Source organism: Rhinolophus sinicus, linkage group LG01, assembly GCF_036562045.2.
Source record: "Rhinolophus sinicus isolate RSC01 linkage group LG01, ASM3656204v1, whole genome shotgun sequence".
Classification (NCBI taxonomy): domain Eukaryota; kingdom Metazoa; phylum Chordata; class Mammalia; order Chiroptera; family Rhinolophidae; genus Rhinolophus; species Rhinolophus sinicus.
The window spans coordinates 188,921,093-188,945,099 of NC_133751.1; the positions used below are offsets into that span (position 1 = coordinate 188,921,093).

The following is a 24,007-nucleotide window of genomic DNA, read 5'->3' on the forward strand; positions in this document are numbered from 1 at the left end:
TCGTAGAAATTTTGTGGGGAGAAAGAGGCAAGAGAGTGCTAATGGCTTTATTTTCTATGAGAAAATTCTTGAACTAAAGAGTGAGCTACTTGAAGGTTTTTTTTACATTAACGTCATCTGACCCTACGAATACACAGACTATGGAGGGGGACCCTTTCTTATGGAAGGTTGCTATGCAACTGTGTCTAGTATTCCTTTTCAATGTTGCTCTTTTATGTAAGGGATTTTTGCATATATGTGAACAATCGTGTACCAAATATGTTCCTTGTTTTACTTAATTATTTCTTTACTTACAGATGAGGATACAATTTTCAAGAATAGGAACAAACTTGTACAAACTTCAAGTGGAAGAGTCATGGTTTAAAATCAGGTCTGTCTGTCCACAGAGCCTTTGTTTCTTGTGAGAAGCCTACATAGCTTCTCACCGCATCACAAAATAGATAATTTAATATTGTATTTTTTTCCTACTGCAAAGAAGAATATGACTTTGTGGTTACTAAATGGGCTTTATCTAGTTATATATCTCTCTGTTCCTCTTCATGTGAATATGATCATATGCAACATATTCCGAGCTATTTTGACACCTGTAATGATTCCCCAGTCTTTTCTTATGAGCAAACATTTATATTTGAAAGCTATCTAACTCAAATTTGGGCAACATCTAAGGGAGAAACTTATTTCTTTAGGATCCAAGCAGGTAGTGTAAATATACAGGGTCTGACAATTAAGTTCGTGAACTTGTTGCAACAATGTTGCTAACCTTTTTTGATATCAGAGGTATTATTCATTATGAATTTGTACCAACTGGACAGTTAACCAAGTTTACTATTTGGAAGTGCTGAAAAGGCTGCGTGAAAAAGTTAGATGACCTGAACTTTTCACCAACAATTCATGGCTCTTGCATCATGACAATGCACTAGCTCACACGGCACTGTCTGTGAGGGAGTTTTTAGCCAGTAACCCAATAACTGTATTGGAACACCCTCCCTACTCACCTCATCTGGCCCCGAATGACTTCTTTCTTTACCCAAAGATAAAGGAAATATTGAAAGGAAGACACTTTGATGACATTCAGGACATCAAGGGTAATACGATGACAGCTCTGATGGCCATTCCAGAAAAAGAATTCCAAAATTGCTTTGAAGGGTGGACTAGGCGCTGGTGTCAGTGGAAAGCTTTCCAAGGGGAGTACCTCGAAGGTGACCATAGTGATATTCAGCAATGAGGTATATAGCACTTTGTCTAGGATGAGTTTGTGAACTTAACTGTCCAACCTCATATGCAGCAAGTCAGGTGTGGGACAAAGGAAATAATCCTGGGCAGAGAGAACCAGTATCCATTCTTCCTTTCATCCTTAACAATAAAACCTCAAATTTTCATCTGGGTTCATAACTCCTTGGACTAATGTCTTCATTTCAAAGCCTTCCTTGTAGCTAGGAATGGCTGTATGTGAGAGTTCTGGACGGTGGTATGGAACAGCTGGCTGGGTTTGGGAGAGTCAATTGTGCATGCCTCTCCTCGTCTCTGTTCAGTGTTGTCAAGTTGGTTGCTTGAAATCAGCCACGGCTAGAGTAGTTACATATGAAAATCGAAGGGCTGTTTACGAAACATTTACCAACATACTACTGGTTTGGGACAATGAGCAATAAACTGCATAACTCTCCTTTAAAAAACACCTTGCAGAAGGCCTCTTTTTTCTTGCATTTTCCTCCATCCTGCTGCTTGCCATGGGGACATGAGGGGTGTTGCTAAGCAGCTTTCTTACACCATGAACGTGAGAGGAGATGGGGTCCTTGATGACGTAATAGAAGAACCACCTTATTTGTTGGCTGCCAGATGATGCTGATGGGCACCATACTTTGAGAACCACTATTACATTGAATTTTTTGTTACATGCAGCTGAGTAAAATCACAACTGATGTTGTTAGAAGATTCTGGTGAACTAGCGAAAACATATCTCATCTGAAGTCATATTCATATTTGAGCTTTTAAGACACGGAGCTGACCAGGAATACACATCAACTGGCCTCACATTAGGCAGTGTAACAGAGTGGAAAGAATTGCAAACTTGGTGCACATAAAGCACTCTATTGTCAGCAATAAAACCTCCTACCTCAGAGAAGAAATAAAGGAGATAACAATACATGTGTCAATAAATTAATAAAGGATAAAGATAGGTTTCAGGAAAATTTTAAACAGTCACTACTGTGGAGATTGGAGCAGACCCAGTCAGTACACCACCATAATAACTTGCTTGGATCTTTTTACATTCCCCTGCAAACTGGCTCCTGGTATGTTTTCACTCTTAAATTTTCAGCACTGTTTCTCTTTGTTGGAGGGTTTGTCTCAGACTGCGAGACCTCGCTTTGCTCCATTTTGACTAAAATACTTGGGAGTTTATATCTCCCCAGGAGCAGTTTTTAACCATGATTGACAGGTGCAGGGGTGTGTATACACACACACACACACACACACACACACACACACACACACACCACCTACCTTACTTTGATCAGGATGATCTGGTTAGGAAGCATGACCTACACCATCTTCAGACATCTACACCCATGGTGTGGGACCAGGCCAGAGCGACTCTCCATAAACCTGCTTGATAACACACCCCTACTTGTTCTCCTTACTTTACTAGTCCTATTTCCCTACTCCTCTACCAGTTTTTCCTGGGAAAACTTCCTATTAATTATATTCACATGAATCCTCATTTCAGAGTCTGTTTTGCAGGACTCAACTTAAGACGAAGATAATAAGAATTTTAATCTTCTTCCCAGAAAACACTGGAAGACTAAAAGGAAGATCAGTCATCTTATTCTATCTTCTTGAATTCGGGTTTTCTCCACTGACATGTCTCAGATACCTAGATGTGCTTGGGAAGAAAATCAGCTCATTTTGTACATCCATAGTCATTTAGGAAGTTGGAAATATATGTCTGGACTTCAGGAGAGAGGTCAGACTCAGAGATATATTAAATTAAAACAGCTGGGTTGTCAACTCATAATGTATGAGTTAGGCTGATTTACTTTTCTATGAACTACTTGTCCGTCCTCTCCTAATTTTAAAATTCAGTACAGCTGTGAGTTTCATTAAATGTTTATGATCCTATTATAGGATATATTTTTAGCCTTAATAAAAGGAAGTTGATAAAGCTTCATTATCTGTCGTTTCAGAGGAAGACTAAAGAAGCTAACATCTACCAAGTGAGTCTATAATATGTCATTGTAAATCTCCTATTTCCCAAGCCTTTGTCTCTCTCTGACATCAAAGATAAATGACTATTACTAGAATTAATATCTCTTAAATATATCATGATTCTTCAACATTATTAACCAAAAGCTGTTATGAAAACTTCACTAAAATAGAATTTGATATTCTTTCTATGAACTGTAAGGATGACTGTGGTTTTTTAGTACAGTACCTGTAGTGGAGATGTCTTCCATATTAAGTCAGTAGGACTTTTTCAGAGGAATAATTTTTTTTAAATATTTATGTGAGAAAGGAAATTACAAAATATAGTTGCAAAATTGTTCTGTTTTCTGTGTGTGTGTTACTATTATTAATTTTTCATCTTTTGAAAACCATGGACATTTAAATCACTTAGCTAGATTAGGTTAGGATAACTTTCAGTCTCTGAGTCTTGCTTTAAAGTGGCACAGGCTTGGTAGCAAAACAATACAATTTAATTGACCTAGGGAGAGCTTTTAAGAAACATCCTCAAAATATTTGAAGTACTCCTACGCACTCCTACCAGGTGCAAAAGATAATTTTAGGGTAAGTTCCTTTGTACTGTAATGAGTTACAAACAGAATTTCTCTAGAAGTGTGTGTCCATGTAAAAGATCCTGTAACAGTTGCTATGGAACCAGTTGCTAACACTAACATTATTAAGACTCATTTTGGATTGCAAGGAAATGCACCTGTAAGTCACTGAAAACTGCTTCCATAGTTTGGGGCTGAGGAAGAAAAACAAATTGAGAGTAGCAAAAAAATGGAAGAAAGCATTTGAGGGTTAGTTACACGCGAAAATTCTATATCTTTTTCTGTAAAACAGGATTTCTGGTTTAATGGTGCTGACTATTTAATAGTGTCAAAGAAGCAAGTATTGTATAGTATTGTTTCCTACATCAGCATCAATGAAAATATCTTTTGACATCTAGAATCATGAGATTTTTATTTTAAAAATTATATGATGAGTTAGATACATAGGCAGAGGCTTACAATCCTGGTTCATATTAAGTTTTAGAAATTTGCTGTGTTTTTTTTCAGATTACAGACCAGTGAGCAAAACTGGAAAATAATTAAAGAATGTTTACCTACCCCATGTCCCTTAGGAATTTAGGGGTTTTTATGTTTACTCTTTCCCACTATGGAAAGTTTGTCACTGATAGCAAAGACAAATACATTAATTCACACTAAGATGGGAGGTGGAAAAGCTTACACCCAACTATAATACCGTGCAAACTGTCAATGAACATTTCCCCTGACTTTACTCTTTATATTTTTCCTCTTGTTCTAATTTTCCTACTTACATTTTCTTTTTTAATTTGTTTTGGAAGCTGCCTCAAATTTATTTTGACATGAAATTGAGGTATGAATACTTAAATAAAATTAAAATGAATGATAAATGAAGACTGGACAACCATTAGCATCGTATTAGTTTTATAGATAAGGAAGATTTTAGAACAGAGAGGTATGTGACTTGCTTCAATTTATTAGCAGTTTTTTTTGTTGTTTTTGTTTGTTTGTTTGTTTTTTGCTGCATATTAGGCTGAGAAATCAAGCACTTCCGATTCTTAACCCAATGTTTCTTTCAGAGGGATGCCCAGCTTTTCAGAGGATGTCTGTGAAGCCAGGTTGCTTGTAAGGACCATAACAGTAAGTATCGTAATTTATTATTTTTAAAAAAATTTTATTAAAAAAAAAAACTTTTTATTCTGAAACATATTACTTTCCAAGTTAGAAGCCATAAGACTTAAAAGTAGGTGGTGTACTTTGATTTAGCGATCAATCTCTTCCTTAATGAGGATAAGCTCCTCGTGCAACAGGAGAATAAAGGTGAATCCCACCGTATTACAAGGAGGAGACACTTGTTAGAGTTGTTGGCTCCCATCAGAAAAACAAACAAACAAACAAAAACCTCAGGGGAAAAATGCTGAAAACAAATGAACTGCTTTATGTTGACATCATTACTTTTCCATTATATCATTGTCAAATTATCCTTCAAGCCCCTGTTTACAAACTTTTATTCCCATAAATGAAGCATATAATATGCAATGAAATTGAGTTTCCACATTACCTTTGAGTTTTATTTTTAATATGAAGATCAGATGCATAAAATGATATTAATTCAGTAATAATTAGAACTGTATCTACTTATAGTTAGATAATTTTGAAACGTCAGAGTTTTTCCACAATTTTTAATTTTCTCAGACTTCTTGGATTTCCAGCTTGACCTAATCATGCAGATTTTTATCATTAAATTGTAGATTTTGAAAATGTTTCCTTATAATGCTTTGTTTCCTTTTTAAGTAAATGTTTATATTTAGAACCAGAATATTTTTTATAAAGTTTGTCAGTATATAACACTTATGTCAAAATAACGAATTAAACAACCACAGGTAACTAGCGTATAGTTTTATCAAATGTTACTAAAACGAGAGAAGAAATCTGTTATATTTCCAAGGAGGGAAAAGAAAAACATAGAGAAATAGGTGGCTGAATGATTTTCCATTGAATAGCTATTTCCCTGTTGAGATTGCTTTCACAACCATTGTTCTATTTTTATTCTTCTTTGCCTATGTTTGACATTTTTAGAAAGTTTTCATCAGAAATTCTATAGAGTTTTTGTGTACACTTCTTTCACATGTATTTTTCAGAATATGTGTTGCCTAATTAAAGTAGAAGTTTTTAATGTCACAATATTTGGTCTTTTATCCATTCTGGATCTTCTTCTATGGATATAACTGAAACAACTATACTTTTAGAAACTCAACATACAAAATGATCAAAGGGAATATTTTAAATTTATTACCTATTACATTTGGGGGATGTTGGAGATTGATAGTTAATATAAATAAATTTAAAGCTAAATATCGTTTTAACTATTAATCATTTGCTGAAAGCCTTACTTTGGAAAAAACAATTTAGGGAACTAGATGTTTAATTATAGGCAAGTCGTTTAATATTTCCAAGCATCATTTTTTTCCAAAGGTAATATGAAATGTTAAATTAGATAAATTCCAAAATCTTTTTCAACTTTAACCTTATAAATAAACTTTCTTTCGACATTCTCACTTTTAAAAATTGTCTAAGATACATAAAGTAATATAGGACTGTGATCCTCTCTGTATATGTCCAAATCTAATACACTTTGGAGAGAAGTACATTAGATTAATCTGGCCAGGCTATCTGCTTTTGTTTTTCCGTTTTTTTGTTTGTTTATTTGTTTTTCCTGTGCATTGTATGGGGGCCAGAGTAGTTGAGAAAAATGATTAATAAAATGAAACTGAAGTTGTAACGTAAGGAAGTGAAGATGACCTGAGAGGCTAGGAAAGAGGGAATTCACTATTGCAATACACTATGAAAGAATATGATTATCCTTGGTTCAAAAGACACAGAAATGTTATTAACAAAGATAGAGAAGAGCTATATGCTAAAAAGATATATTCCTTCATGAAAATCTATAGAATTATGGAGAATATTTGTGTGAAGCTAAAAGAAAGTTAGAAACAAAATTAGGCCGTATTTTTAGTGGTTACCAGGCTGAACTTAGAAGTTGGACTGCCTGAGCTCTTAATCTGAATATGTCACTTATAGCTGGGGGACTACGGACAATTGATTTCATTTCTCTGTGCTTCAAATTCCTCACCTGTAGAATGTGGATAATGATAATATCTACCTCACAGGATTGCTGTGAGGATTAAATGAGATTAAACATATATTTCCTGGCATAAAGAAAGTGTTCAATACGTATTAACTATTGTTATCACTGTAGAAGTGTACCAGAGAGCACCTTACCAATGAAAATGAATGGATTAAGTTCACCTTGTGCAAATGACAAAGTTAGACTTCAATGAAGTACACATTCAATTCAAAATCTAATTTCTTAAAAGCAGAGCATTTGATAAATTCTTCTCTTGTCTCACTGGTAGTTTCATTCAGTAAAAGGCAAAGAAAGCTATTAGGGAAATTGGTACTAGCAACTTGTGCATTTGCATATTGGAGACATAAAAACAAAACAAAACAAAGAAAACCACAAAGTATTGAAAAGAACCAGTGTAACTTCCCAGGAAATTACTGACAGAATCAGATTTGAAATTGACAAAACAGAGGAAGGAAGGCCACACACTTAAATATTATGGTGATACTGACTGTCAGGATAATATCAGAGGTGCTATAGTCTAAAATGGACTGTGATATATGAAAAATGTTAATGCTAACAAAAATTTTAAAATATGTAAGAGAGTTTCCAGGTAAGCAGAATTAGTACAGAAGACATATAGTCTTTGAAAACAGGCTATGAGTAAGCAATTCTCGAGGCTTGCAGGTGCAGGAGGTGATCAAGCCCAGTTGCAATTTTGTAGAAAAGGAATCAAAACTCAGAATCCCTCCACTTTTTACTCAAAGTTGTTGAAATTTGTTGGAATGAGCTGAGGTAGACTTGACTTAGGTTTTGTAGCTTTTAAGGCAATTGCTCCCTAAGATAAAGTCAGCATAGGGTAAGAAGAAATGGGGCAGCTGGGCTGACCCCTATACCAAGGCAGATGGGTGAATTAGAATGATGATTCTGAATCCATGAAGCAATGGAATCCATAAGGAACCCTGATCACATGCTGTCCCTTTTAACCTGGAGCAGGCTACATAAGGCAACTGGCAACCCAGACTGAGGGTAACAATGAGAAAAGGGTTTTGACAGTCAAGGTTTTGGAAAATCCAATGGGCAGAAATAGTATTTATCATGGGTGGCCCAGATGAGGTTTCAGCAGGCAGGGAGAAGACGCTCTTGCACTAGCCACATGGAAGCAAATGCAAGTGTGACTTCTCCTGGCGAGATTTTACACAAAACACCAGGCCTCAGTGATCCTATCAGTACTATGGCTCCATGTTCTAGTGCAGTTGCCATCAAGATGTAACTATGATTACTGCAGCCTCGCGTGGGCAGGTAGAAACTCTGGCTTGAGTGTTGAGAAGATAAAATCAAGCTGCCTCTTTGAATATGAATAAGCATGGGCAGATTCTATGAGGAGAGGAAAAGAGAGGGTCAGTTTCCTATTAATCAGGTACATGTAACCAAGAGCAGTCCTTCTCAAACTGTGTCGAAGGACCCTTTCCACCCACCTCCATGTGGACAGATCCCTTTGTAAAATAGTAAGAATGACTACTTGAAAATGAACATTTAAAAAGAGATATAATGGAAAGTGCTATTTCTTATTTCTAGATCCAACAAACAAAATTAGAATTCAATAAGTAGAATCAGAACACATATAACTTTGGGAAATATAATTACAAATTGTATAGGTTGTTCATTGTACGTGTGTGTAGATTTGTTCAGGTGATTAATATATTTACACATTTAACTACAGTACCGAACAATAGCTTAGCCAATACTTCCCACTCTTGGCACATATGGAACAGACTGGATATCACAATATACATAGAGTGCTGAGGAGTAAATTGATGAGGCTACTTAGGCCACTATGCGTTCCTCCTTGCCATCCCAGGACTGAGACACATATGTATGCCTGGGGGGAAAATGAGGCTAAGCTCAAGTGGTTACAAAAAGAATGTACTGAAAGAAAGCTTCACTTGTTCTCTTTATGTCTGTGTGCCCACGTTATGGGAAGGAGCACTTCACTGCAATCCTTACTCACAAATAGTCTCCCTCTCTGTTATAAACTAATTGCAGATAACATTGGAAGCCTTGCAACAAATCGTGTTTTACGTAATATAATATAAGTGGCTGGGAAGTTGGATTAATGTACAGACATGGAAAACTCTTTCATGAAGAATCTGTACTATGATAACACTGCATACAGCCCAACCAGGGGCCTGATTTTTAACGTTGAAATTCTTTTATTGTTTTAAAATACACTATTCTTTATATATTACCCTTCACGTTAAAAGAGTGAACACTAAATTTTATTTATGCAAGATTTTTATTTTACATTTAATTTAATGAGCAGTATCAAATTTTATGGTCACTGTTTTTCAATTTTTAAGACTCAAAGGACATCGGTAATGTGCTGACTTGACATAAAGAGCATATAGCAGCAAATGGTGTGATCAGGTGTGGAACTCTGGACTGCTATAATCCCAAAGCAAAGGTCTTGTCAGGTAATAAGAAATCAAGATCTTCCTTTATTTTCTTCTATGACTCAGTGTAGATGGTGCCTATCCACATGACAAAAGAAGTCAAGGCTTTAAAATGCTGGGAATGGGGAATCATAAAGCAAGTTTATAGATGCCATCTGTGAAGCAGAGCGATGGGAATGAAATTATCAAATACACAGCCTAGTGAGAAGCACTAGAGTGAAATGCCTCTGAGTGTGCACTCTATGGCCAGAATGTCTGGATCTGAGTTCTGGCCTCCCCAGTTATTATCTGTTATTTATTAAATGGTGAAGTTATCTGTAACAAGGGCATCTTTTCCACCGAGGCATTATTCTGAGAATTAAATAAATGAATATACTTAGAACAGAGCCTGGGTAATCGTGTTTGATAAGTGTTAAGTTTGTTGACACCCCAAACCAATGGCGGTCTAAATAAAATGTGCAGACAATATTTCTTACATCACGTTATCTATTAATATACTATATGAGGAAATGTGATTGGCCAGAGACTATTCTGTGATTGACTACCTGATGTTATAGGTAACAGAGAAGGTAATTGGCACAATAATGTGGGGTCTTCAACAAGGTCTCAAACAGAGTTAGCCTGTAAGGAATAGTACTGGCTAATCTTTATTGAGCACTGGGTTGTGTGCCATGAGGAGAACTCTTCATTACCTCCAGGAGTGTGAGCAGGGAACTTGAGTTTTCATTGGCAAATCATGGAGACTCAGTTTGTTTTGGGCATAATACCCATCCTGTAGGGTTACTGTGACCATTAAATAGAAAAATTCAGGCGACATGCCTATAAGAGAAGACTTGAAACACACATATGCCTATGCTATGCAGATTTTTACTCAGTTCTAAGGTTGTGTTCTTTCTTTCCTGCTACTCTCCTGGCTGAAAACTGTGTCCTTTCAAAGCATATGGGTAAGTATCATATTGTGTGTGAAAATCAAAGAGGCACTTGTCTAAAAATATGTAACCTGGATTCTATTCCTGGCCCAGCTACAGACTCCTGTTAACTTATTAATATGTGTGTGCCTCAATTTCTTATATACACACATATACAGGGAAAATTAACTCCTGCTGCCCCGCTTACAGGAATTTTGGAGCATTCATAAACCCTGAGTTCTCTTGAAGGAAGCAATATGCATATACAAGGTTTATATTGTTAGGTCACATATGCTTCAGGTAAAAAAGTGTTTTGGTGACAGAAAAGAGGTTCCAGCTACATGCTTATGAACAGCAAACCGTGTTCATTTAATTGGAATTTAGGTTTTTGATAACATTTTTGAGTGTTCATATAAAAACTCTCTGCTATTTAACTTCTACAAAAGTAAAAATGGTTGCATAGTGACAAAAGAAACTGGCAAATACCCACTTCATCTTGGTGACCTCATGTTAGGGCGGACATGATTTCGAATAACAAACTCTAAGGGCACACATTCAGTTGATTATTGCATTCAGTTTTTCAATTGCAGTAAATAACTCTCAGTTTTGGAATTAGAAACATGGAGTATATAGTTTTAAAATTATTTCTCCACCGGATAGTTTTGCTTCCTTTTTATGATCTTAGATTTCTCTACAAATATTTTATAATAAAGACATGATAGTCACCTGTGGAGATTTAAATAGAACATGTATTATATATACATGCATGCTAGGACTTCACCCTCAGAAATTTTGATTCAGTTTGGCCTTCCCTGGGATCTATAAATTTAAAACGATCTACCACTGAGGCTGAAATGTGTCCTTAGTGAAGCTGGAATGGGGACTTTTACAGACGTTTTTATTCTGAGAGGAGGTTAGCTTTGCTCCAGCATTGGCAGCCACATTTGTAGAGAAATCCTATTAACTTCCCAGAAATTTTGTTTTCCAATCTTATGTGTTTTTGATTAGAGTGAAAAATATGGATGTGTGAAGAATGAATAGAACATCTCGATTTATGAGGGCGCAGCCCCGAGTTCATCTGAATGCCAACGAGAGCTGCTTTCATGTTCTCTTGTCTTCCATTTTATTCTTCACAAAATTTTCCCAAATGAGTGAATCATTGCTACTGCTGAAGCACCAGCATTTACGGTTCTCTATTTGACAGCATTCCATGATAGCTCAGTGTAATGTAGCAAAAATATGTTTATTGTAGGTAGTGTTTCCTTGGACTTTGACATTTTCCAATTTGCTTTGATTATACTGCTCCTTCAAATTAGTGTAATATCCACTTCAGAGGGCTGTTGTTTTGTAAAATATAGACATGAATGAGCAAAACACTTTATAATCTGGAAAGTGACATATAGATGTTGAATCTAATTAAAAATCACCTTTTTAAATATAATAAGCCATAGGATGCAGCACCTTGAGGATGTGTGATTATGTGTATTTAGTTAAACCCCACCTTTTACCAAAAGTTAAGGCAGTTTTTTGGAAAACAGAGTTCACCTTCTTTAGAGGAAATCGTTCAAAGTAACTGAAAAAAAGAGGGGGCTTTAAAAATAATTATCAAAGTACTATATAGTGATTGTAACAAAGACAAGCAATGCAGAAATTGAAAAAATAGAAGGAACTGGTCCTACTCTGCCCTGCACCTCACTTTCCAGAGGCAATAACAATGAACATATCTGTGTGTATTATTCCGGGATTTTATTTACACATATAATCAATATCCACTCCCCCCAACCAGATGTTTATTTTTCTTTTAACAAAAATTATTCCTTTTTACATATAAAAAATGTTGTCAACAAAAGTTTTAAGGCACTTCTAAGTTAGATATCTAAAGCTCAGATAACAATGTGCTTGTGCTAAATTTTTTTTTTTTTTTTTTTTTTTGAGTCTGGGGATATCAAGAGTGAAAAGCTGTTCTTACCCAATTTTTCTAAGTGTCAGGGAAACCTACACCTGTTTTCATGCCTTTGCATTTCTGTGACTCCCCAGGGGATTGAGCTTTTACTCAGGGGATTTCTGGTTGGGGGAAAAGGGTCTGCACCACAGTCTCACTCTAAGTGATTATTATCACACCGGTAAGTTTCCACTGTGGCTGCTGGGTGCAGGCTGTGAACACATTTGAAGTCAGCAGGGGACCGTTAGAAACCTCCCTTTGCTGAGAGGAGCTGTAGAAACCTCTGTTTCACTGAGGCATACTTGCAACCTGCGGTCAGTCGCTTCTTTTTTCATGCAGTGCTGTTTTAAACTGTCTCCTATCCCACAGAGCAAAAACATACCCAACCAAAAACAGTACAAACAATCCCCATGAGTGTTTTTAAATTTTCCTTTGCTAATCTCAATGTTAATGGTATGAGGTCTTGCCAGGAGCTATTTGTGGTTTAGGCACACTAAATAACATAACATTCACACACTTAAAAACAATTAATATCAAGCATCAAATCAAAGGCCAGTTGATGTAAAACCTAGATGAATTGGGTTTTCTACCTGTCTTATGGAAAAAGTATTTCATCTTCTTTACAGGCTGCTGATTGCTATATAAGGAGGCATATTTAGTAATCTGTAGAAGATACAGGACGCTATACTTAATAATGACATAATTACATAAATTGCACACTGTGATGTTTGCATATTAGATGATCAGCAAAAGATTATCCCGTTTAAAATAAAAAAAGCTCTGCAGTAGTTAGTGGAAAGTGATTCAAATCTATATTCTCTTATCTATGTTTGTCCTGAGCTGGCAGTGAACTTAGCAACACTTAAATACCTACTTGGTATGAATTAAAATGATGTTCCTTGGTTGAGAGCATTGATTTTTCCACCAAATGGAACTTAGGTAGAATTACCACTTATGGGAGGAATTTCAGGAGAAATTCAAAAGTCATATAAATAAAAAGGCTCTGGCAACCATTATCTCTAAACCACCAGTGACTAATTAATCTTCTATTAAAAAATATTTTAAAATTTGCATTGTATGCAAAACATGGTATTAAGTCTGTCTGCATAGTTACAGGTCTCATTCCTTTTCTCAAGTAGTTCAAAAACTAGAGACAAATTAAAGTCCACCATCAAATGACCACTAAAACAGTGGCAGATCATGGTGTGAGGTACTTCATGGCAGATCATGGTGTGAGGTACTTCTGAGGCTATTGGCTTTATTTGTTTATATAGTTCTTGTCCTACTAATAAATCATATTACAAATCAAACCTTGTAAAAACTATTGAGGTAAGAAAAACACTAATAGTAGTGTACTAATTTTATCATTTTCACTGGCTCAAGAAAACCAGAACAACCAGTTAAGAAACATTAGTTTGAAAACAAAACTACATAAAAATATAAGTTTTTCAATTTATTGGTCATTAATGCTGCCATTTGATTTTATCTTTGGCATTTGTACTTAATAAGCACTGACTTCATTATTTGGAGCACTAAGGTTGATTATGGGGGTTCAGAATTTCATTATCACTTTAACGTGACTTTGGGCCAAATATTTATCTTTTTGTTCTTTGTTGGTCTCCCTCTGAAGTAGATACAATTATTTCCATGTCATTGCTTTGCTTTAAGAATAAGGAAAGCTTCTGGGCAGGAGAGGAAAGCTCTGAGCTCCTTTCCCTCCGAAGGGAAAACAGTCTCTGTCTCCACACTGGCCTCTGTCCCCAAGAAGGAGGGACAGTGCTCACTGGTCTGGGCTTTTCTTCTTGTAATTCATTCTTGAAATCCTTGGTTCTTACGTTCCAAGTGTTCTTTCTCTTTCTTGCCTTCTTAGACTGCTGTTCCTCCTGTGTCCGTGGCCCTGTGTCTTCCTGGGAGCTCAGCCTTCCAGATCTTATAAAGAGGGAAGACCTGATATAAGGATAGGAGACATTTCTGATGATCATAGGCAGCAATTCATGAAGGATATATACCGTGTTTCCCCAAAAATAAGACCTCACTGGACCATCAGCTCTAATGCATCTTTTGGAGCGAAAATTAATATAAGACCCTGTCTTACATTATATTGTATTGTATTGTATTATATGATAGAATATAAAAACTGTTTTATAATTTGTTTTTTAATTTAACATAACATATACATATTTCTATGTTAATAAATGCGTTTTTACAACAACAATTTTAGTTGTTCTAAAATATTCCAGTTTCCTATTTTTGTTTTTCCTTACCTTAACATTTGTTTTTTCAATATATTTATGTTGATGCTGCCATTTGACATAGCAATTATAATTGAAGTTTTGAACCATAGAGATATTCTTACTAATATTTAAATTTTGGCCAATATATTCATCTCATTTTCAGTATCACTACTAATACTTTGTCTGGTATCTTTTTTTAGTGGTATAAATATTTGCTGGTCCAACTTATTAAGTGTATAGTTCAGCCTTTCCCCCCACGAATTAGCATGTTTCTATCTCTACATCTGCAGCTAAATCACTATGATTTACAGATTCCTGAAGTCTGAGAGACTAAAGTCATGTTTGTTTTGTGTTCGACTAAAAGAGCCATCAGAAAGATAGATAACATATGAATCCTTAAATATACAACAGAGTGAAGAAAAAACACAGTTTATTAAAATTAAAATTTTCTTTTGCACAGATAATTGCTAAAGTATTTGTAAGTAATTAGGAAGGAATTTTTTGCTGGTGCATATTATTGTGATTATGGATATATATTTGTCTCCAATTTATTAAGTTTACAATTTGTTACTTAGTCCTTAAGATGAAACTAAGTAGATTTATCACACAATGGGTGATGCTAGAAAGAGTGCCTCTTTCAGCATTTTGAGGGCTCCATATCCATGAAAAGTCCAATCTCGACTTATTTTCATTCTGTGCAGTTCACCTCCCTCATGGCTCACTGAACCACAAGAGAATGAATTTCCTGAAATGGTAACTTTGGCTTTCAAGAAATCGCTTTGTGTCAAATCATTCATTATTCTGAGACAACTTCTGGTCTTACTCCACTATTCCCCACTCCTACTGAGTGACCTGAACTCTAAATTTATATTACCAGAGGCAATTCTGAGTAACTAACCATAAAAGTGGTAGAATAAATGGGTCTTTTCTTTTTGGAATAAGCAAATGGTTTTAGAACCTATGTTCTTATTAGAGGGAGAAATGTTAACTTGAGGAAAATGTAACAAGTGTCCATCAATTAGATTTCTTTTTCACAGTGGGGGAGTAGCATCATTATGGTTTTTGTTTTTTAAAGTAAAGGAGTTAGGCCAGAGGAAATCATTTGGATACATTTGATAGTAGAGTCATGAGTCCAGATGGTCCTTCTAGCTCTGTGTTTATACATCTCAGTGAAAAAATAGTTCAATAAGTATGCAAATGCCTTTTGTTTCTTTAATTTTACTAGTGAAGAGACTTTTAAATGCATTATAATTTCTTTCACATGCTGATTAGTATACTTATATTTTAATATTCACCTTTGAAAGGGAGGAAATAGTGCCTCACTTAAACCCATGATATGACAGGCTCTGATAGGATTAAAATGAGCCAAACAGCTGTGAAGATATTTCTGCTCCTCCTTGATGAAGAAGTGATCTAGTTTGATAGATGTCTTTATTTCTAGCTTAATCACAGCATGCAAGATTAGCAATACATGTGTTTCACTTCAGTTAATTACTCAGAACACATGCACAATACAGGGCTTTACTTCAATTAATTACTTTGGATTTCAGTGCATTTAGGAGAGACCACACGAAAAATATCGGTTAGAATCCCTAGAAAAAGGTAATGAACGTTAGGGAAACTTTATATAACAGCCTCCTCTGGGTCTAGATTTTCTGCCATCATAGTGAAAAATCTGAAAATATAAACATGTAGAACATAAAACAATGAATCAGATAGTCGGACGACCTAATATCCTGTCTTTAGCTATAGTCATTACCTGAGGGTTCAAAGAAAACTGAAAAAGTATTAGATTAACAGTGCCATGGTTATAGGGAAAAAACAAAACAAAATGAAAGGCGTATGTTCTTACTCATACATTGATCCACCATTTATGACCCTAAACATAAATTTTATTAGTGACTATTCTGTTGTGCTGGTCTTAGAAAAGTTTATAGATTTAAGACAAGGTTATTTTCTCATTTTTATTGTATGTGCTAAAATGCCATGTTTTAAACAACTGCTGATTACTTGGTACGATGTAAATAAACAATTAAGAGTTATTTTATGTTATAAACTAGAAATAATCTTAGGACTGACTCTAAGATATGAGGAAAGCTTCAAAATTGAGAAATAATAATAATAATAAATAGAATGTGGATTCTAAAGAAACAAGCTATAAGTAAAGTGAAAGGCAGTTTAAGCCTCAGGCTCATTGTCAGAGACCAAGACTGGTAGCTAGTAAACATATCCTGGAAAGAAGACAGAGCATATCATGGATGCTGGAGTTCGCAAGACAGGTACCTTATAGTAAGATGACATCAAAAGTAACAATCATGTGAAAATCAAAATGTGTTTCAAAGTACAGTTGCTGGGCAAAGAAAAAATGTGATGGGAAAGGCAGGTGACAAGGTGTATAAAATAAAGTGAAGAAATCTGTTAAAAATTAAAAAAAAACACACAAGAAATAATTTTATGACTGGGATACTGTTAGTGCAGTAGAACACTTAAAATTGAGAATTATATAAATATATGTATGATAAATGTGTCTGTACCTGCTTGATTCTTTTCCGTGGGCAGCATTGTAGATGTCTGCATGAAAGAAGGATGGGCATATTTGTATGTGTTTTATTTTAAAGTTTATTTCCATTTTTAGAAGTGCCACATCAGCTGAACTGGGAGGGACTCATCCAGGGTGCTACACAGAAGTTGGTAGTAACTTACCCCTTTCTAAAGCTCTAGGAACTTTCATGATATCAAGATGCAATGTTGAATATTTATATATAGTACCCCAGCAGCAAACCTCAATGAATTTAGCTTAATTTCTGCACTTTGAAAGAGGATGTATCCTAACTCTGTCTGTGTCCTTCCTTAAAGGCAAAATGATTTATATAACACAGTAATGGTTACAGAAATTTTAAGTGTGGAAAACATTGTTAAAGATTGGCTTCCTAGTTCCACTTTGACTCCTTCGCTAATTGAGCCTTTAAAAGCTGTTTCAAAAGAAAGCAAAGCAAGATAAAAAGAAAGCAAAGCAAAACAAAACAAAAGAAAAAAAAGAGAGAAAGAGAGAGAAATACCAACAGCCTTCAAAAACTCTACTGAAAAAAAAAATTCTATTGACAATAAACAGGGAAAACACCAATTTGTTTCAGGGGTTAAGTTTACAAATGTAACACAAATGCAAGAGCCAGTTCTCAAAAACACTGAGCAGATGAAACTACTTCATGAATTGCTGTTGTATTCTTGAGAAAGAATAGTACAATACAGTTGAAAGAACAGTTGCTTTCTGACTTTTGTTGGAAAATCTAAATTCCAACATAGTTGTTAGATGAAACTATACAATCCAAATCTCCTCTTATTGACAATGGAATTTGGCTTTGGTTAAGTGACTACATTACTCATCTGTTAGTTATTCTTTTGAACAAAAGCAGTTTTGTTGCTCAACCTAGGATCTGAACAGATAAATGTCTAACACCCTTTGCACTGAAGCTTGGGGGACAGTGTGCCAAAGCCATCTCCAGAGTTCAAAAGTTAGTGTCACAATATAAAAGGATCTGCGTTATCTGATCATTCACATTCAATGTCCAAGAGCTGCAAAATATACAAATAATTACTTCTCCTGAGATAATTGAATTTTAATCTTTTCTATGGTTACCAAACTGGAAAGTTCAATTTTTCTAAAACCGAAATGTCATGTACCTCATTGACACAAGAACAATTAGACATAACTCACATTATAAAAATAACGATTGTTCCAGAATATTCTGGAATGAGACAAAATGCAATGGGTCATTTTTATCCCCAAAGTATAATGAACTATCCAGCTAGTACAAAAGAGAGGCAGTTTGTTTCTAATGTACATTGGTTAATAAATGAAACAAACAAACAAACAAACAAAAAAACAACAACTGTAAACACCAAGTACTCATGAAGGCACCAAAAATAAAAGTGATTTCCCGTACTGTGTATTTTGAAACCACGGACGTGTGTGAAGACTTATTATTATATCAGAACAATGATAGTGGCTTCTTTGTTTTTGATTTAAAAATAAGTATATATAAAAAATGAAAAAAAGAAAAAGAATATTGTTTAGTTGTTGGCTCCATTTTTATGTAACTTAATGTCAATACCTAACTTTTAAAAATACCAAGGCTTTAAAATAAGGAAATGTTCAGAACTAAAACTACGTCTAACTTACTGCTTACTAGGATTTTTTTTGTACATTTCTACTTTGAAACATGGTTTAAAATCACATACTGCGTAGAATGTGAAGATATGTTTCAACATACCGTAAAGTATTTATAATTAGAGAAATATTTTAGGTGAAAATCAATAAATATTTAAAAGTGAAATATCTATCAATCTATATCTATGTATACACATATATACACACCTAGATACATAATATATATTTATATATAAGCTCCCGTTAACCAAAGGGAGATTAGAAATATTATGTATTTTTAATGTGAATCTGTTCCTAACCTATTTTTGTCTGAAGTACCCTTTATTGAATAATAGTGTATATTTGATAAATATTTATTGAATTTGTAAAATTATTTGTTTCACGTACTTAAAATACTGCCCAGTATTCAAGAGTGACTTCATTTATTTTCAGCTATGACAAACTGATTTTTAAAAATAAGTTGCCTTTATTTTAAAGCCATTGTGCCAATGTAGTTCAGTCTATCTATCCTTGAAAACAAAACATTTAAACTGAAAGATGATCATTATTTTTAGATTTAAATAACAATAGCTATTGACTGTTCAATTTTTGGATATTTCCAGAGTAGAAAGAAAAGAAAGCTTAGTTAAAACTAATTATAAAATGACACAGTAAGGGGTCTACCTTATTTTTTTTAATACCTGTGCTACTAGTAATTATATTTTCCTGCGATAACTTGGGTCAAGGGTAGCAAGTTTAAGTGCCTGGGGCCAGGCATGTGAGTACCTTCTGGAACTGTTGGGTTGGTATGAGATTTGGGATGAGATGTTGACATACCCTGTTTAAAAGTATTTAAATTCAGTCTTCATTTTTTTTTTTTTTTAACACTGTTCTCATCAAACAAAACCATTTGCCTCCTTAGTATTTTAGGCAGAGGGGCTCAATTAAAATGAATATACAACACTGGTTCTCTAGTGGCCTCTGGAAAGGCAGCACCAGCAGATTTGATTAGTTAGTTAATGTAAATTCTAATTCACACTTGGAAATTGTAATGTTGTGTTCCCAGGGACCCATATTTTTATGCAGAGAAAAGTGTATAGTTCTAAGAATTTTTGTTACAAATATACAAACAAATAATCAAAAAGGTCATGCACACATTTCAAAAATAATCAAGTCATCAGAAAGGATAGTAAGTATTGAAAAAGTGGAGTTTGCTGAAATGAGAGGTACTGATGTGAGGCAGTCCTGATGTTTTAATATTGGCTTGTTATACACATTCCTATCTGTTACATGTGTTGTATTTGAGCTTTTGCTTTTGTAAAATACAGGCACAGTGTGAAGTAGAGATCAAGGAAAATAAGTAATTTGAGCAAGTAGATTAACACAAGTAAATTTCCAGTGGTCAGTGCTGAAATTTGTTTCTGTTCTTGCTTTCAGTGTATTCCCGCTTATTCAAATGATGCTTCCTAGAAGAGATAATGATTATAAATATTGGCACTTAACCACGAAGCAGAAGTTAAATGAACTGGGAAAATAAACTTCATGTCCTGTGATTTCATGACTGATGTCTAAAATTGTCTAAAATATTTATTTTCTTAACCTGCTCGTTTGCATGACAATTACAAAGAAAGGATTCTACTGAAGTGATGCAACATATTCATCCTCCTCACTTTTTTCTTTTACCTGACCTGTTTGCCTTGTTGCAGTAGTGTCTTCAGTTTGTCACCCTCAGACCTCCATCCCATAACTAGCCCCTGATATTTCAGGTGAGTGTTATTTCAACACCTGTGTTGCTATCACAGACTGGTCCCTGAGTGGGTCCCTATACACCTATGTAAGACTGGCTGTGTAATGAATGAGAAGTGGCTTGGCAGCAGATAAAGCCCAGGCTGATGAAGCAATCACAAATCAAGAAGATTGTGGCAAGAAGCCTTAACTAAAACTCTAGGCAGCCTAGGAGTCAAAATGAGGACGGTGGTTATGGGCATGGGGATTTAGAAGAAAGTCTTAAGTATTAAAGTGTTGGAGGGGATAAGTCTGCATTTCAATCTGAGAGCAACTACAGTTCTGAATAAGAATCACAGCAAAAGCATGAACAGCAAGGGAGATACAAGAATCCTCTCCCAGGAGCAGGGACAAAGAGGTCTAGTCTTAAGAGTTCCAAGGTTCTTAGCTTCTTAAGCCAAGAAATTAGTATTTAGAAGCTGGGTTTAAAGTCAAAATGCGATTTGATTCCGAGCTGACTCTTTGGAGTCTTAAAATCTTCTGTCTAGCATCAAAGGTTTGTTCCAGAATTGGATACCAGAAGTCAGAATTTAGTTGACCTGTTCAAGATCATAAGCTAATTAGTGTTAGGGCCAAAATAAGATCCCAGGAATTGAATTCCGAGACCAGGGCACTTTGTATCATACTAGAAGTGCAGATAGAAATATTTGTTTTTGACATGTTCACTTGTTACTGTTGTTTTTTTACTACAAAGAGAATCACTAATTAGATTCAGATTACTGGAGATATGAAATAAAGCAATTCACAGACACATCCAATAAAAATATACACAAATCTGCCTTGGATTTTCAGAAAGCCTCAGAATTGACTGATTTTCCTGATTATCATTTATACATGATTTGGAAAAATATTTGAAAGAGCTGAAAAGAGGAGGAGAAAATCTTATGTGAGAATATCTATAACAAGTTCAAGTCTACACTCTGGCTACTGAGGCATGAGTCAAGATACAGCGGCATCAGCACCGCTTGAACCAGGAATGGCATTTTAACAATCTCCCCAGGTAGGTAGTATGCACATTAATGTTTGAGATTAATGTTTGGGGAGCCTTCTTTTTATTGATATTAAGTGAATAAAAAGGTAAGTGAATTGAAACATTATCAAAACTACTTAGAAAATTTTTCTTTAAAGTTTGAATTTTACATTTTAAAACTATGGGAAAATATTAGAGATCATATCAAATATTTTTTAACTTCTTGTTCTCTCAATTTTCTCTTATGAAATATTTCATTATCAAGCTATTTATGAAGTACGCTTGGTCAAAACATCCCATTAAGTGTTTTATTATAATATTAAAATTTTTTTTTTTTTTAGTGGATTATAACAAACTATGAGCTTGCTTTCTTAAATTACGATTGTGTTCTCCCAGTTTTTGTTGTTGTTCCCTGGTACATTTTTTCTTTTACAACTTTTTAAAAATAAACATGCGAGTGTAAATCATCAAAGATTGCTTTACATCTGCCATCCCGCCTCTATGATATTTACTAAATTAGAGCTCCACTCTGGGGACAGAGCACCAGAGACCGGTTTCCAGGCTCTCGGCCTCACGTGGAAAGGTGCTGGCTTGGGTAGTAGATGGCTAGTTGGCTGTCAGCTGTAATCATTGAGCCATTGGCCACCAATATAAATGCCGCAGCTACGTTGGGGAGTCCAGTCGAGGGAAGTCGAGGAGAGTTGGTTGGTTGGCAGAAAAGCGGACAGCAGGTCGCATCGTGTGAATCCAGCCTCGGTAAGACTATAGTGGTATGACTCCCCTAACTATGGCTCCATAGGTGTTCCTTTTTGGCCTCATGTGGGGACAGAGCCCCAGAAAGCAGTTTCCAGGCTCTCGGCCTCACACAGAAAGGTGTTGGCTCAGGTAGTAAATGGCCATCAACTGTGATTGGGTGGCCATCAGCTGTGGCTAGTTGGCCGTCAGCTGTAACCAGTGAGCCATTGGCCACTAATATAACTGCTGTGGCTACGCTAGCAGAAAAATGGGGGCTAGCAAGAAGATGGTGGCTGAGCTAGCAAGAGCGATTGCAGAGAGGCGGATGCTGCCAGCGAGAATATAGTGATATGACTCCCCTACTTATGGCTCCGTGGGTGTTCCTTTTTGGCCTCACCGTGTCCTGCATTCTTATGTGGGGAGCGGGAGCAGAGACCCTGCAGGCTGCCCCACATGACATCCACACACCTTATTTTGTTTTGTTTTATTCTAAGTTACTCATTACCCAGCCTAATCCAATTAACTATTAGTCTTGACTTCAAATGCCTTTTAAATAAAATTCAAATCCACCACCCAAAGCAGTTTTGACATAGAAATCAATTTTTAAAAATTGTGCTACCAGCTTAAAAAGCAGTACCCAAAGACAAGTTCCAAAAAATATTTTTGGCAAAGGCAGTATCAGTAGGGTAAATGTCCATTTCCCCAGGTGTCTGCTTTCAAGGTATTTATAATACAGTCAGTCATATATGCAAGTCTGATATAGTTGCTAAAATATTCATTTCATTGCCTCAAAAATATGTCAAATAGCTGAACAAAGGAAAAAAGGCAAAATTCAAATTGTACCTTTTTTCCATAATTAAAGATGAAAACTTGAGTCACAGGTAGAAAGAGAGTAAAGCAGTTCACTATAAAAATGACAGAAGGTTCTAGGTCAAGTCAGCTATTGGAAATAAAGCCACTATCATGTTTCATCAAATATTAGGATTCAATGCCAAGGGTTTTCATTATACACAGGGTACGAAGTACTTTATAAATCACCATATCTGCTGACATTCAATTACATTCGGTCTTATTAATATTAACTGCAGAGTGTTTTTAGGTGTCTAGTGGCTGTAAAACCAGCCTTTTCATTAAAAAAGGTTGACATTCACACATGGCCCAAAAGTTCACAAAACACCTTAAACATCCAAGGTATAAATGCTGATCATTTTAAATGTTTCAGACTACACACTAATTACGCAAGAATTTAAAAAATAAACACCTGTCCATATACCTAGGGCCTGAGAATTTGTGAAAATCAGATAGTGATTTTCCCAAGAAAATGTAGTTCATCCACATCTATTTCTATGTGATGTCTATTTATTTGGCACACTAATACATTTTTGTGAATGAATCTGGTGCATTTATGAAGTAGTCTTAAAGTCTCTAGAAGAGGAAACAGCTGTCTTTGTTTTTGTAATTGCAGGTTAATAGCCCCTGTGCAGAACAGGTAATGTTGAATGATCTGACTCAACATTTTACCATTCTGAGACTTCCAGGTAATGTGGACTCATCTTTTCTCTCCCTTTTATATATTCTCTCCCAACTGACCAATCCTTTAGATCAGAGATTTAAAACATCGGCTGTATTTGAGTCTCATAAAAACTATAGATTCCTGGACCAAGTATTCTGATTGAATGTTCTGTGGGATGCCCAGAGAGGGTATTATTATTACTACTATTATTATTTTATTATTATTATTATCCTCTAGTAATTCTAATATGCAGTCAGGATTGAGAACCACTCTTAGGTCATAGCTGCTGGGGACTGAAAGCCTCTGTGTAATTTTGCAGTTAGTAGAAGAGAGAGGAGACATTCTTAGTAGATGTTCTCAAGACTACCAGAAATGTTATGGATATTTATATGTCCCGCACAGTCTTTTAAGATTTATTTGCCTATGTATGTATCTTGTACTTGTATCTAT

The 24,007-nt window shown here is 35.3% G+C and overlaps 1 long non-coding RNA gene across 1 annotated transcript in view; it reads left to right on the top strand.

Moving 5' to 3' along the window:
- LOC109445061 (uncharacterized) overlaps nt 1–24,007 on the top strand; it is a 47,484-nt gene that overhangs the window by 4,763 nt on the left and 18,714 nt on the right. The window contains exons 3-9 of the long non-coding RNA XR_002136991.2: nt 297–370; nt 3,183–3,212; nt 4,826–4,886; nt 9,231–9,344; nt 19,992–20,320; nt 21,132–21,339; nt 23,510–23,582. This is a non-coding gene — a long non-coding RNA (uncharacterized LOC109445061). The remainder of the gene's footprint in view (nt 1–296; nt 371–3,182; nt 3,213–4,825; nt 4,887–9,230; nt 9,345–19,991; nt 20,321–21,131; nt 21,340–23,509; nt 23,583–24,007) is intronic.